We start from the raw sequence: 11,779 nt of genomic DNA, 5'->3' as shown, positions 1-11,779 counted from the left end.
CACACTATTTCTTGCCCATCATATAGACACAGATATAGAAGTTTGATAACACTCTCATTTGGCAGGGGCCAGGGAACGAAATTAGTACTGTCCACACGTTGATGGGAGGGTACACTGGTGCAACCTCTATAGACAGCAATTTTATAATATCTACTGAAGTTAAATATTTATGTATTCTTTAATCTAGTGATTCTCCTTCAAAGAAGATACACCTACACCGGACATTTTTGAGAATCTAAGGGAGCACTGTTACAAGTAAGGACTACCCCAGACACCTGCAGGTATGGTCACCCTGACTGTGAATTACATACAAGGTTATTCATTGCAGTACCGTGTGTATTGGTAGAATAGTGGAAATAACTCAATTATTCATCAATAGATGAATGTTTACATAAAAGTACCATTATCCCTACAATAGAATGTAACACAATGGTTAAAAAGGAGGCAACTCTTGTAAATACTGATTTCAAGATATGAAATGTAAAAAAGCAAGGCAGAGAACAATGCATATGATATACTACTGTTTATGTATTTTTATAGAATATATGCAAATACATGCTTGTATATGAAGACACTGTCTCTGGAAGCTAGCAGATTCAGGTTTGAGGGGCTCTGAAACTTGTACAATTCTGGTGGCCCTTTTTAAGAAAAAGAATACAAAAAGTACAAATACAAAATTCGGTATAAGGCCTGAGAAGGGGCCTAAGCAAGCAAGGGATACTGATGCAGAAGCATAGTTAGCTTCACAGTAAATTGCCTCTATCTGGAAAGATGCAGGAGAAACCAATAAAAGAGTTTGGCTCCTGAGAGGTGAACTGGGTGGCTGCAGGACACGAGAAAACAAGCGATGCACCTTTCTCCCTTTGGGATTTTGCAGTATGTTATCTGCTCAATAGGAAGAATTCCTTTGTAAATTAATTGCAGTGCCAAACCAATACAATTCCTAAATAACCAGAACAAACAGTAATTTCTCAGAGAAAGACACATTTCTTCCTTTAGAGACTCCCTTCATTTTCAAGACAGAATAAGAAGATACATACCATTTTTGGCGGGTTGAGCTAAGGATAATAATGCCAACTGTTGTTTTTTAAATACCAGTAGCTTCTTTCCCTCATAAGAAGAAAAATCTGGATTTTAAAATTGGCCTTAAGGTTTTATTTCTCATATACTGTTGATCATCTTACAGCACCTCCTTGCTGGTTTTTTACAGCATCCTGTTATTCTTTCAGAGATACTCTAGTTTATCTATGAGGAAGTTTAGTATAGTTTATGTGACATTCCCCTCTTCTCTCTGCCTCTGTTTGCTCTGTATTTTGTTGTTGTTTGTTTTTTGCCACAGACAGAGCCCGTTGTTCATAGATCTCTGCCTGTCTTGTCCGTCTGTCCATCCACCCGTCCGTTCTCGTATGTATCTGTATATCTCTATGGAAGGGGAAAGGGGGTTTCTCATGTAAAAATCCAAAATATAGTTCTATGAACACCCGTGTACTAGTCAGTCCGAGTGTGGCTATGAAGTCCCAAGCAAGCCTTGGCACACGGGGCTGGACCCTTGGTCTGGGGGGCCACGCCAAGACCTGGGCCTCTAGGAGACAGTGGGGTCCCTTGCTTTGGGGGGTTCAAAGCCCATCAGCAGGGAGATGGTGGGGTCATCAGCGTGGTCGTCCTCCTGCGAGAAGCAGGAGCCCTCCCCCAGCTCTAAGAGCACCGGCAGGGCTTCCCTGGTGGCGCAGTGGTTGAGAGTCCGCCTGCCGATGCTATATTACACAGAACTAAGACAAAAAAAAAGAGAAAAGAGGGCTTCCCTGGTGGTGCAGTGGTTGAGAGTCCGCCTGCCGATGCAGGGGACACGGGTTCATGCCTCGGTCCGCGAAGATCCCACATGCCGTGGAGCGGCTGGGCCGGTGAGCCGTGGCCGCTGAGCCTGCGCGTCCGGAGCCTGTGCTCCGCAACGGGAGAGGCCACAACAGTGAGAGGCCCGCGTACAGCAAAAAAAAAAAAGAGCACCGGCAGACCGCTGCCCCACACGTCCATGGAGCCCGGGTCCAACAGCAGCTGCTTCCCCAAGTCAGGGCTGCTGCTCTCTGCCTCGCGAGGCCTGGGGGTCTCGCGGGCCAGGCTGCTGTCAAGGTCAGGCAGACTCCTGTCGGGCAATGTCGCCGAGGGGCCGAACAGGTCCAGCAGGGCACTGGTGTCCATGCTGAAGCCGTGGCTAGTCGGCTTGGTCTGCAGGTCGCCCAGGTTGGAGTCCATGGCGTCCAAGTGGTCCCTGAGCTCGGTCCCCTGACTGGACTCAAACACGCAGAGAGGAGGAGGGGCAGGGGAAGAAGCGGGCGACCCCAGACATCTGTGGAGCGCGAGTCAAATTGTCCAGGCGGGCTATGCTGAGGCACTTCTGGGAGGGATGGGGTGTGGGGCCGAGGCGGGCAGGGGCGAGAGGGGGCACCCCCTTCCGCCTCCACGTCTGTGAACGGTGTGGCCGAGGCAGCCGGCACAGGCTGTCCCACAGGATGGAGTCAGTGAGAGTGGTTGGGGACAGGGGCGTATCCACCATGGTGGACGGGTGCCCGGGACCGGCATCCTCTGCCCGGGGGCTCCGAGGTGGGCTCGGGGGGGTGCTCCTCCTTGACTCGAGCCAGGGTCCTACTGGACAGGGGCCTCTAGTCGTCTATGCTCCTGCCTGGAGAGGCCAAGGGGCTACTGGGGTAGCTCAGTTATGTCAGAGATGAAGGGTCCTGAGCCGGCAACAGCATCTGGGGAACAGAAGCTGCGGCCGCTGTAGGCCAGGCCGGAGCCGAGTAGGGGCCCAGGCCGTGGTTGTGTCCCAGGGAGTACTGGGCATGGAATAGCTGTCGTACAGCATCAGGGGGATCTTACTCTTCACCCCCAGGATCTAGTTCCGCTGCACCAGCGAGATGAGGAACTGGATGAGCTTGTTGACGACTTTCTGCTGCCGGGCGTGCTTCTGCTGCAGGCCAGCCACCTTCCGCCACAGGGCCTCGTTCTCTTGCTTCACGGTCAGCAGTTTGGAATCCATGCTCTCCTGCTTCCCCTTCATCCGCTGCACGTCGGTCAGCAGTTTGGTGACCCTGTCCTGCGGAATCTTTATGTCCTCACTCCTTAGAGTGGACACGCTGGTCACTTTCCTGTTGACCAGGGGCTGCTCCTGGTCGCGCAGGAAGCACGGGTGCTGGAACTCGGTGTCGTCCCCCCCTGGCTTGACCGGGGTGCCCTGCTCAATGTGGACCACCTTCCGGAAGCCACACATGTTGAGCTGCCCCACGAAGCTGGCCGTGCTGCTGTGCTTGGAGGACTTAGGTGGCATCTCCTTGGCAGACGGGCCCTGGTTGAGCACGTGGACGCTGCTCCTGCTCGGGCTCCAGAACGTCCGTGTCTTGGTTGCTCACGAAGGTCCACAACTTGGTCAGGAAGACCTGGACGTCGCTGGGCTCAGCTGTGCCCAAGACCGCGGGCAGATCCATCCCGGGCAAGGCGGGAGAGGCGGAGGGAGTGACCACGAGGAGAGACCACGGGCCGGCCGCCACTGCGGGCCGCCCGGATGTGAACCAGACCCGGGGGCTGTGGCCCACATGGCCGCCGCCATCTTGCGACGGGAGAGCTCCCGCCGGCGCCGCCCACCGGCCTCTTTTTAACTTTTTATTTTGATTTTTTGTTCATGTCCAAAGTCTCCCTCAAATACAGTATATGGTGGTCCTGACCTGAGCACTCTTATTTAAAAGCGAGACACCCACAAGCTGGTGGGCCGCTCTGGAACCTAGGTGGGAACTAGTGGCCTTGAGTAATTGAGTGGGCATCCAGACTTTTAAATTTTTGAAGCATGGAAATTCCCTGGCAGGACAGTGGTTAGGACTCCGCGCTTTCCTGCACGCAGAATGGCAAATTTTTTGAATCACATTCAAACGCCAGTATCTGTGGGTATTTTTTCTTGAGGGAGTCAGTTGCCTCCTGGGGGGTGAGAGTGGATTGTCAGTCTTCTGGGAACCAAATGGGGAAAGGGAGCTGGTGGTTCACTGCTTGGGATATAGGTCTTCACTAAAGGCCCCTGTGTTCAGTATGGATCCTGCTCTCTGCTCATTTGGGCTTGGTGTCCCCAAGGCCAGAATCTGTCTGGTTTGACCTTTCCCCAGTCTTCTCCCAGCATGATGGGCTGGCCTGGGAGTTGCCTGGTTACCAAATGTGGGGGGAATTAACTGCAGGTATCTCAGCTTCTTCAAAAACTTTTAATCCTTCCTCTCCTTGCACCTCTGCTTTCACAGGAAACTAGAGCTGTAAAATTCCTACATCTTCCCGAAGTTCTGCCTCAGGAATTGCTTCTTGTTGCCCACAGCTCCTGCTCTCACCCTTAGGTTTTGCTTTTGCGGATTGACAAGGTCAGTAATCACTCTTCTCTCAGCTCCGCCAGTTTTCCAATTAAGATGTTGTCTTCTCCTGTCTGATACTGTCTCTTCCCCTGTTCTCTTTGTGCCTTTCTTATCCCATTTCAGGGAGGTTTGCAGCATGAGGTGAGAGGAACTTGAATGTCCAATTCTCAAGATTTAACCAAAAGAGCTTAAAATTTCTTTCAAGTTCAAAGAAATGAAGCACAAATTTGTCCTTGGATCAAGATATAGCTTTGTTTGGGGATGGACTACTTTTGTAAACCTTTTGTTTAGCATTGGTTTTTTCATCAGTTGATTCAAAAATATTTCCAAGTGTCCAGTATACTGCACAGACTGGACAAGACAGTGTTGGTTGCCAGCCTCATAGAGCTTTGATTCCAGTTTCTTTTTGTTTTGTTTTTTTTTGCGGTACGCAGGCCTCTCACTGTTGTGGCCTCTCCCGCTGCGGAGCACAGGCTCCGGACACGCAGGCTCAGCGGCCATGGCTCACGGGCCCAGCTGCTCCGCGGCATGTGGGATCTTCCCGGACCGGGGCACGAACCCGCGTCCCCTGCATCGGCAGGTGGACTCTCAACCACCACACCTCGAGGGAAGCCCATGATTCCAGTTTTGAGAAAGGAGACCCACAGATAAAGAAGACAATATGTATATATATATATATATATATATATATATTATAAATTGCAGTAAACATTATAATGAAAACCAATAAAAGGGATAAAGAATAATCGTATTGTCCTCCTCCAAATAAGAATTGTTAGTATTGGCTTTTCCCATCCCCCACCTCCCACTCATTTTTCACAACCCACTCCAGTTGGGCTTCTGCCTCTTACTCTCCTAAATCCCCCAATGACTTGGATGTAACTAAATACAATAAATTTCCAGACCTCCTCTTACTTGATTTCCCCAGCACCAGGTAAGTGGACTTCCACTTTCTTGGGACACTTTCCTTGGTCTCCAAGACCCAACACTTTCTAATATCCACCTCGGTGATCACTCTTGACCTCCATTGCCTTCTTTATCCTGATGATCTTGGAGACACAGCAGCAGTGAGTGGTGGCTTGAAGCAAGATCTTAGTTCCCTGCCCAGGAATTGAACCTGGGTAGCCTGGATGAAAACCAGGAATCCTAGCCACTAGACCAGCAATGGCTGGAGACTAGAAGTAAATTTTCTGTGGCTCTTGCCTCCACTGAAAAATGCATTTCTCAGGGAGACAAAAACTGTAAAAACAGGTATGAAGTTTACTATTAGAGACACAGCACAACAAGTGGGAGAGCACACAGAGAAACAGTTTGTTTAGTTAAGACAGAAGCAAGGCAGAGATAACACACCCAGAGAGAAAGGGTGTGGGCGTTCTCCCTAATGAGGAGGAGTAAAGAGGCGGTTAAATCATTTATACAGTGTGGCTCTTCCCAGTCTTTGTTTACCTTTGGCCAATTATCTGGTTTCTTTTTCCACACCTCACCTGTCCTAGGACCCTCCCCAACTTGCGTGCACAACTTTTTTCCAAGATGGATTCCAGCCCAGAGGCCTATGGGGGCCCTTGGCATCACCTATTCTGGGGTGGTGACCCCTCCTTTTTGACCTCCAAGGAGCCTTTCTGTGCATGTACAGTGTCTTCTTTGCCCCAAAGATGGGAAATATAGGACCTCTTGATCTTTTACTCAAACAGGGTTTAGCCCCTCTCTGTTCCTGCCATGACTGTTATCTTAAAGTGTACGCACCGTTTCTGTTGTTATTCCTATTTCAAAGTGCAAACAGGAGGCTGGTTGTAAATATCTATCCCGGAGCCCACCTATCTCCTGTTTCAGGAAATGCAAACAGGAGGCCTGTTGTAAATGCCTAGCCTGGAGCCCATCTACTTCCTGCCCCACTGACATTAAATATTGGAGCTGTCCAAAGCTTGAACCCCCTTCTTTTCTCATTTTGCTACCCTGGGAGAGTTCATCCTTAAGAACTGGAAATTTTAGGACTCATCTTCCTGTCTGGACTTCACCAATAATCCTGATGTTACCTTGCATACAGCCTTGACTCCTTTGCTCCTTCATCCTTTCCCAGCACTCTTGGCAAAGTCCTAATTCTCTGTCAACTCTGCCATTGCATGCACGTGGCTGAACATATCTGGAGGGAAAGAAAAACACATACCATGCTGACTGGTCTCATTTTGAATTTTTGGTTAAGTCTCAAGTACACCTTGTGCTGGCTGACAATCATACTACATGTCCCTAGTCCAGTGGTCTTCACCCTGGAGTGTGCAGACTCCAAGGAATACACAAAGTCCTACAAGGGACAGGAGGACATGGCCAGTTATGAATGTATCCATTTTCACATTCTCTATTTCTGTATATCCTTTTCCTAAAACTGATTTACCTGTGAACTTTTGTGCATATTTTCATTTCTCTCCTCCTCTTTTGCCATTGCCCATTTGCCATTCTCCCAAGATGGGGAAATATAAAAACATCTGAGCTGCTAAACTAAAGTACAATTTGAAATTTTTTTTTTTTCGGTATGCGGGCCTTTCACTGTTGTGGCCTCTCCCGTTGCGGAGCACAGGCTCCGGACGCGCAGGCTCAACGGCCATGGCTCACGGGCCCAGCCACTCCGCGGCATGTGGGATCTTCCCGGTCCGGGGCACGAACCCGTGTCTGCTGCATCGGCAGGCGGACTCTCAACCACTGCGCCACCAGGGAAGCCCAATTTGAAATATTGTTTTTGAAAGTAAATGACTCTAATAATTGAGTAATGAATCCTTTAGCAAGTCAGGTGGTTTTCAATTCGTTGCTTTCAACAAAATTAATAGAGAATCTAATTGAGTTTTCAGCTTGAATATCATTAAAATACATTTAATGATGGCTTATTATGTGATTTTTGGCATATAATTCAGAAGGAGTTCAAAGAAGTGAGTGTCATTGCTATAATAAAAGTATTTCCATTCCCATTTACTTATTTATGTGAACAAGAACTCTCAGCTTTTATTCTAATGAAAAAAAAAATAGATAAGGAATTGTTACTGAGGGTTGTCTCATTCCAGCTATGCTATTCTTATGATTCAATGATAACATGTACTGTTACCTAAAGCAAGCCCAGGTGCCTGAGGCACAGTGAGGCCAAACAGTACCAGAAAGTTGTTGTCAGAGTCTGGAGCAGAGAAAGGTTTATTGCAGGGCCAGGCAAAGAGACAGGTGGCTCATGCCTTAAAAAGCCCAAACTCCCCAAAGGCTTTAAAAAAAACCAGATAGAACATATGAATAAACTCTTCTTCAACAGCTGGACATTTTACATTATTTACTTTTTCCTTGAATTCATATTTCATTCACTTCCACTACATAATTTTTTCTTAATGTATTTTATATGTGAAAGTCTTGTATTGATCTTTCTATATTTCTCTGTAACAAAATATATTTTTTAAAATTAGTTCTTTTTACTTTCTTTTAACCATAATACTCTAAATGTTTAAACTTTTCTTTTGGATTGAACTATTAGCAACAAAGCAAAGCCTTTTTCTTTTTCTTTTTCTTTTTCTTTTTTTTTTGGCCACACTGTAGGGCATGCGGGATCTTAGTTCACCGAGCAGGTATTGAACCCGTGCCCCATATAGTGGAAGCAAGTGTGGAGTCTTTACCACTGGACCGCCAGGGAAGTCCAGCAAAGCCCTTTTAAAGGCAAGATGAGGGAGTGGCGTGGTTAGTTGTTGCACACTTCTTGGTGTGGGATCATTTGTTCTTGCAGCTGTCCAGGTAGGTCAGTTCACAGGTCACGATGTTCCTCTAAACCTCCAACAAGACAAATGTTATTCTGTGTTCAGGTCAGGTCAAGGTCAGGCTATCCTGTATACTTGAAGCTATAGGCAACATTCTTTTACAAAATGTGCAGAGCCAGCATGACTAAGCACAGGCAACAGAGCATAAAGATTAAAGTAAAAGGAGGACTTACCTGGTAGCGCACTGGTTAAGAAGCCGCCTGCCAATGCAGGGGACACAGGTTCGAACCCTGGTCCTGGAAGATCCCACATTCTGTGGAGCAATTAAGCCCATGCACCACAACTACTGGGCCTGTACTCTAGAGCCCAAGAGCCGCAACCACTGAGCCTGCATGCTGCAACGACTGAAGCCCACGTGCCTAGAGCTCGTGCTCCGCAACAAGAGAAGCCACCGCTCACCACAATTAGAGAAAGCCCGCGCGCAGCAACAGAGAAAAATAAATTTTTTAAAATAAAAGAAAAAAGTAAAAGGAACAGATCTAATATGGAGTCAGATTTGTTCTTACTTAATACAGAACTAGCTAAAAACCCATTAAAAGATGCATTGTGAATAAAATTTTATATGTTTATTGATAGCTATCAAAATGTATAATATATTTATGTGATTTTGATCAATTTGCTTTGTTGCTAATAGTTCAATCCAAAAGAAAAGTTTAAACATTTAGAGTATTATGGTTAAAAGAAATTAAAAAGAACTAACTTTAAAAAATATATTTTGTTACAGAGAAATATAGAAAGATCAATACAAGACTTTCACATATAAAATACATTAAGAAAAAATTATGTAGTGGAAGTGAATGAAATATGAGTTCAAGGAAAAAGTAAATAATGTAAAATGTCCAGCTGTTGAAGAAGAGTTTATTCATATGTTCTATCTGGTTTTTTTAAAAGATTTTTTTTTTTGGATGTGGACCATCCTTTTTTTTTTTTAAGTCTTTATTGAATTTTTTACAGTATTGCTTCTGTTTTATGTTTTTTGTTTTTTTGGCCTGAGGCATGTGAGATCCTAGCTCTCCGATCAGGAATTGAACCTGTAACCTTGCATTGGAAGGCGAAGTCTCAACCACTAGACCACCTGAGAAGTCCCTATTCATATGTTTTTCAAAAGGATGATGCTGAATATCAAAAAGCTATGGCATTGGGACTTCACTGGCCGTCCAGTGGTTAAGATTCTGCTCTTCCACTGCACGGGGCGTGGGTTCAATCTCTGGTTGGGGAACTAAGATCCCACATGCCTCATGGCACAGCCAAAAAAAAAAAAAAACTATGGCATTTAGGTTCTATTGGTTACATTTAAAACAGTAATATAAACAGTCTTATTTTTAAATGTTGATATTTATAAGATTCTAAAATTTTTACACTGTAGTTGTTTAAATTTACAAGGAAAGAAATTAGATATGAAGTAAAAGACATGCAGGAGGTCACATAGTTTTCCAAAATGTTTTTAGGGAACATGCAAGCAAAAAAATTGGAAGACTAATGAACTAGTCCTGGTACTATTAGTACACCCAGGCAAGAAGGGACTCTGCCTTGAGCCCACATTTAAGAGGACACCTCATGTCAACACACACAAACAATTTTGAAGGGACATAGGGGTATCTCTGTTACTAAGGATCTGACACTTAATTCTGGCACAGTGTATTAATTATCTCTTGCTGTATAAAATTACCCCCAAACTAGTAGCTCAAAACAACACACATTATTTCATGATTTCTGTCAGTCAGAAACCTGGGAGAAGCTTAGCTGGATCCTCTGCTTCAGGGTCTCCCATGAAGCTGCAATCAGGGTGTTGCCAGTGGTCTCATCTGAAGGCTCAGTTGGGGAAAGACCTGATTCTAATCTTGCTCCATGGATCGCTGGCAGGATTCAGTTCCTTAAAGGTTGTTGGACTGAAGGTATCAGTCTCTTTTTGGCTATTTCCCAGAGGCCACCCTCAGTTTCTTGCCATGTGGGCCGCTCCAAAGTGGCAGCTTTCTTCTTCAAAGCCAGCAATAGAGTGCCTACAAGACAAAAGTCATGACTTTTAATCTCAGAATTGACATCCTGTCACTCTTTGCCAAATTCTATTCATTAGAAGCAAGTCACTAGGGGACTTCTCTGGTGGCGCAGTGGTTAAGAATCTGCCTGCCAATGCAGGGGACACGGGTTCAAGCCCTGGTCTGGGAAGATCCCACATGCTGTGGAGCAACTAAGTCTGTGCGCCACAACTACTGAGGCTGCGCTCTAGAGCCTGCAGGCCACAACTAGAGCCTGTGGGCCACAACTACTGAAGCCCATGCGCTTAGAGCCCATGCTCCGTAACACAAGAGAAGCCACCACAGTGAGAAGCTCATGTACCACAACAAAGAATAGTCCCCGCTCGCCGCAACTAGAAAAAGAAGCAAGTCACTAGATTCAGTCCACACTCAAGGGGAGGGGATTACATATGGGCATAACCATCAGAAGGTGGAGATCACTGGGAGCCATTTTAGAAGGCAGCCTACTAGACACAGCATGACCATAAGTCTAAACATCTGCTGTTATTATTAACACTATTCAAGTTGCAAGGAAATGTGTCTCCTTACCTCTTGTCCTTTATCATTGAAACAAAAGGTGATGGTGACCAAATGCTGTGAAGATTCATAGGTTTTGCCATTGCTGACCCTGCAGATGGCCACTCGTTTGGGATGCAGGGAGAATTTTGCAGTGATAGTGATTAAGTAACAGAAAAGACAAATCAATTACCTTGTCAAACCTTCTCTCAGTCAGTATGAATGTAGTACCTTCTTACATAATGATGTATCCTTTCCCAGTAGGGTCACAGTTGCCCACAGTGGCTGAGGAACGTGTTCCTGTACTAAACGATTAATATTACTCTTCAATTTGTATATATGCATATGTATGTATAACAAATATGGCACATGAAGTAACACTGGCAACTAAATAGGCATCTAATACTTGAATATTTTTATTTTTATAAAAATATTTCATAGGATTTAATTAAAATTTCAAAAAGTTAAATTTTCAACTGGCAGAGTTTTCTTTTTTTTTAAATTAATTATTAATTTTATTTTATTTTTGGTTGTGTTGGGTCTTCGCTGCTGCTCATGGGCTTTCTCTAGTTGCAGCGAGTGGGGGCTACTCTTCCTTGTGGTGCGCAGGTTTCTCATTGCAGTGGCTTCTCTTGTTGTGAGCACGGGCTCTAGGCATGCAGGCTTCAGTAGTTGTGGGACGTGGGCTCAGTAGTTGTGGCTCGCGGACTCTAGAGTGCAGCCTCAGTAGTTGTGGCGCATGGGCTTAGTTGCTCCGTGGCATGTGGGATCTCCCTGGACCAGGGCTCAAACCTGTGTCCCCTGCGTTGGCAGGCAGATTCTTAACCACTGCGCCACCAGGGAAGCCCTCCCTTCAAATGGCAGCTTTTTACAAATAACTTTTAATATTTATTCAGTATAATTTGCAATTTACACTTCAATTTTAATAGGTGATTTAAATATTAGAAAAATAACATTTGAATAACATTTGAATAACATTTGAAAGCATGATAATAATTTTAATTATTTTTAATAATTATTTAATTATTATTAAATAAATATTTAATTATATGTCATTATATGTCTTCATGAAAATATATTCAAATTATGT

The 11,779-nt window shown here is 45.3% G+C and overlaps 1 pseudogene; it reads right to left on the bottom strand.

Moving 5' to 3' along the window:
• Positions 1-1,582: 1,582 nt before the first annotated feature.
• On the bottom strand, positions 1,583-3,479 carry LOC103091223 (heat shock factor protein 1-like; annotated as a pseudogene).
• Positions 3,480-11,779: the final 8,300 nt, after the last annotated feature.

This window comes from Lipotes vexillifer, unplaced genomic scaffold, assembly GCF_000442215.2.
Source record: "Lipotes vexillifer unplaced genomic scaffold, Lipotes_vexillifer_v1.1 scaffold921, whole genome shotgun sequence".
NCBI classification, from domain to species: domain Eukaryota; kingdom Metazoa; phylum Chordata; class Mammalia; order Artiodactyla; family Lipotidae; genus Lipotes; species Lipotes vexillifer.
The sequence above is the reverse complement of the archived record's forward strand: the minus strand, read 5'-3'. Positions and strand labels throughout refer to the sequence as shown.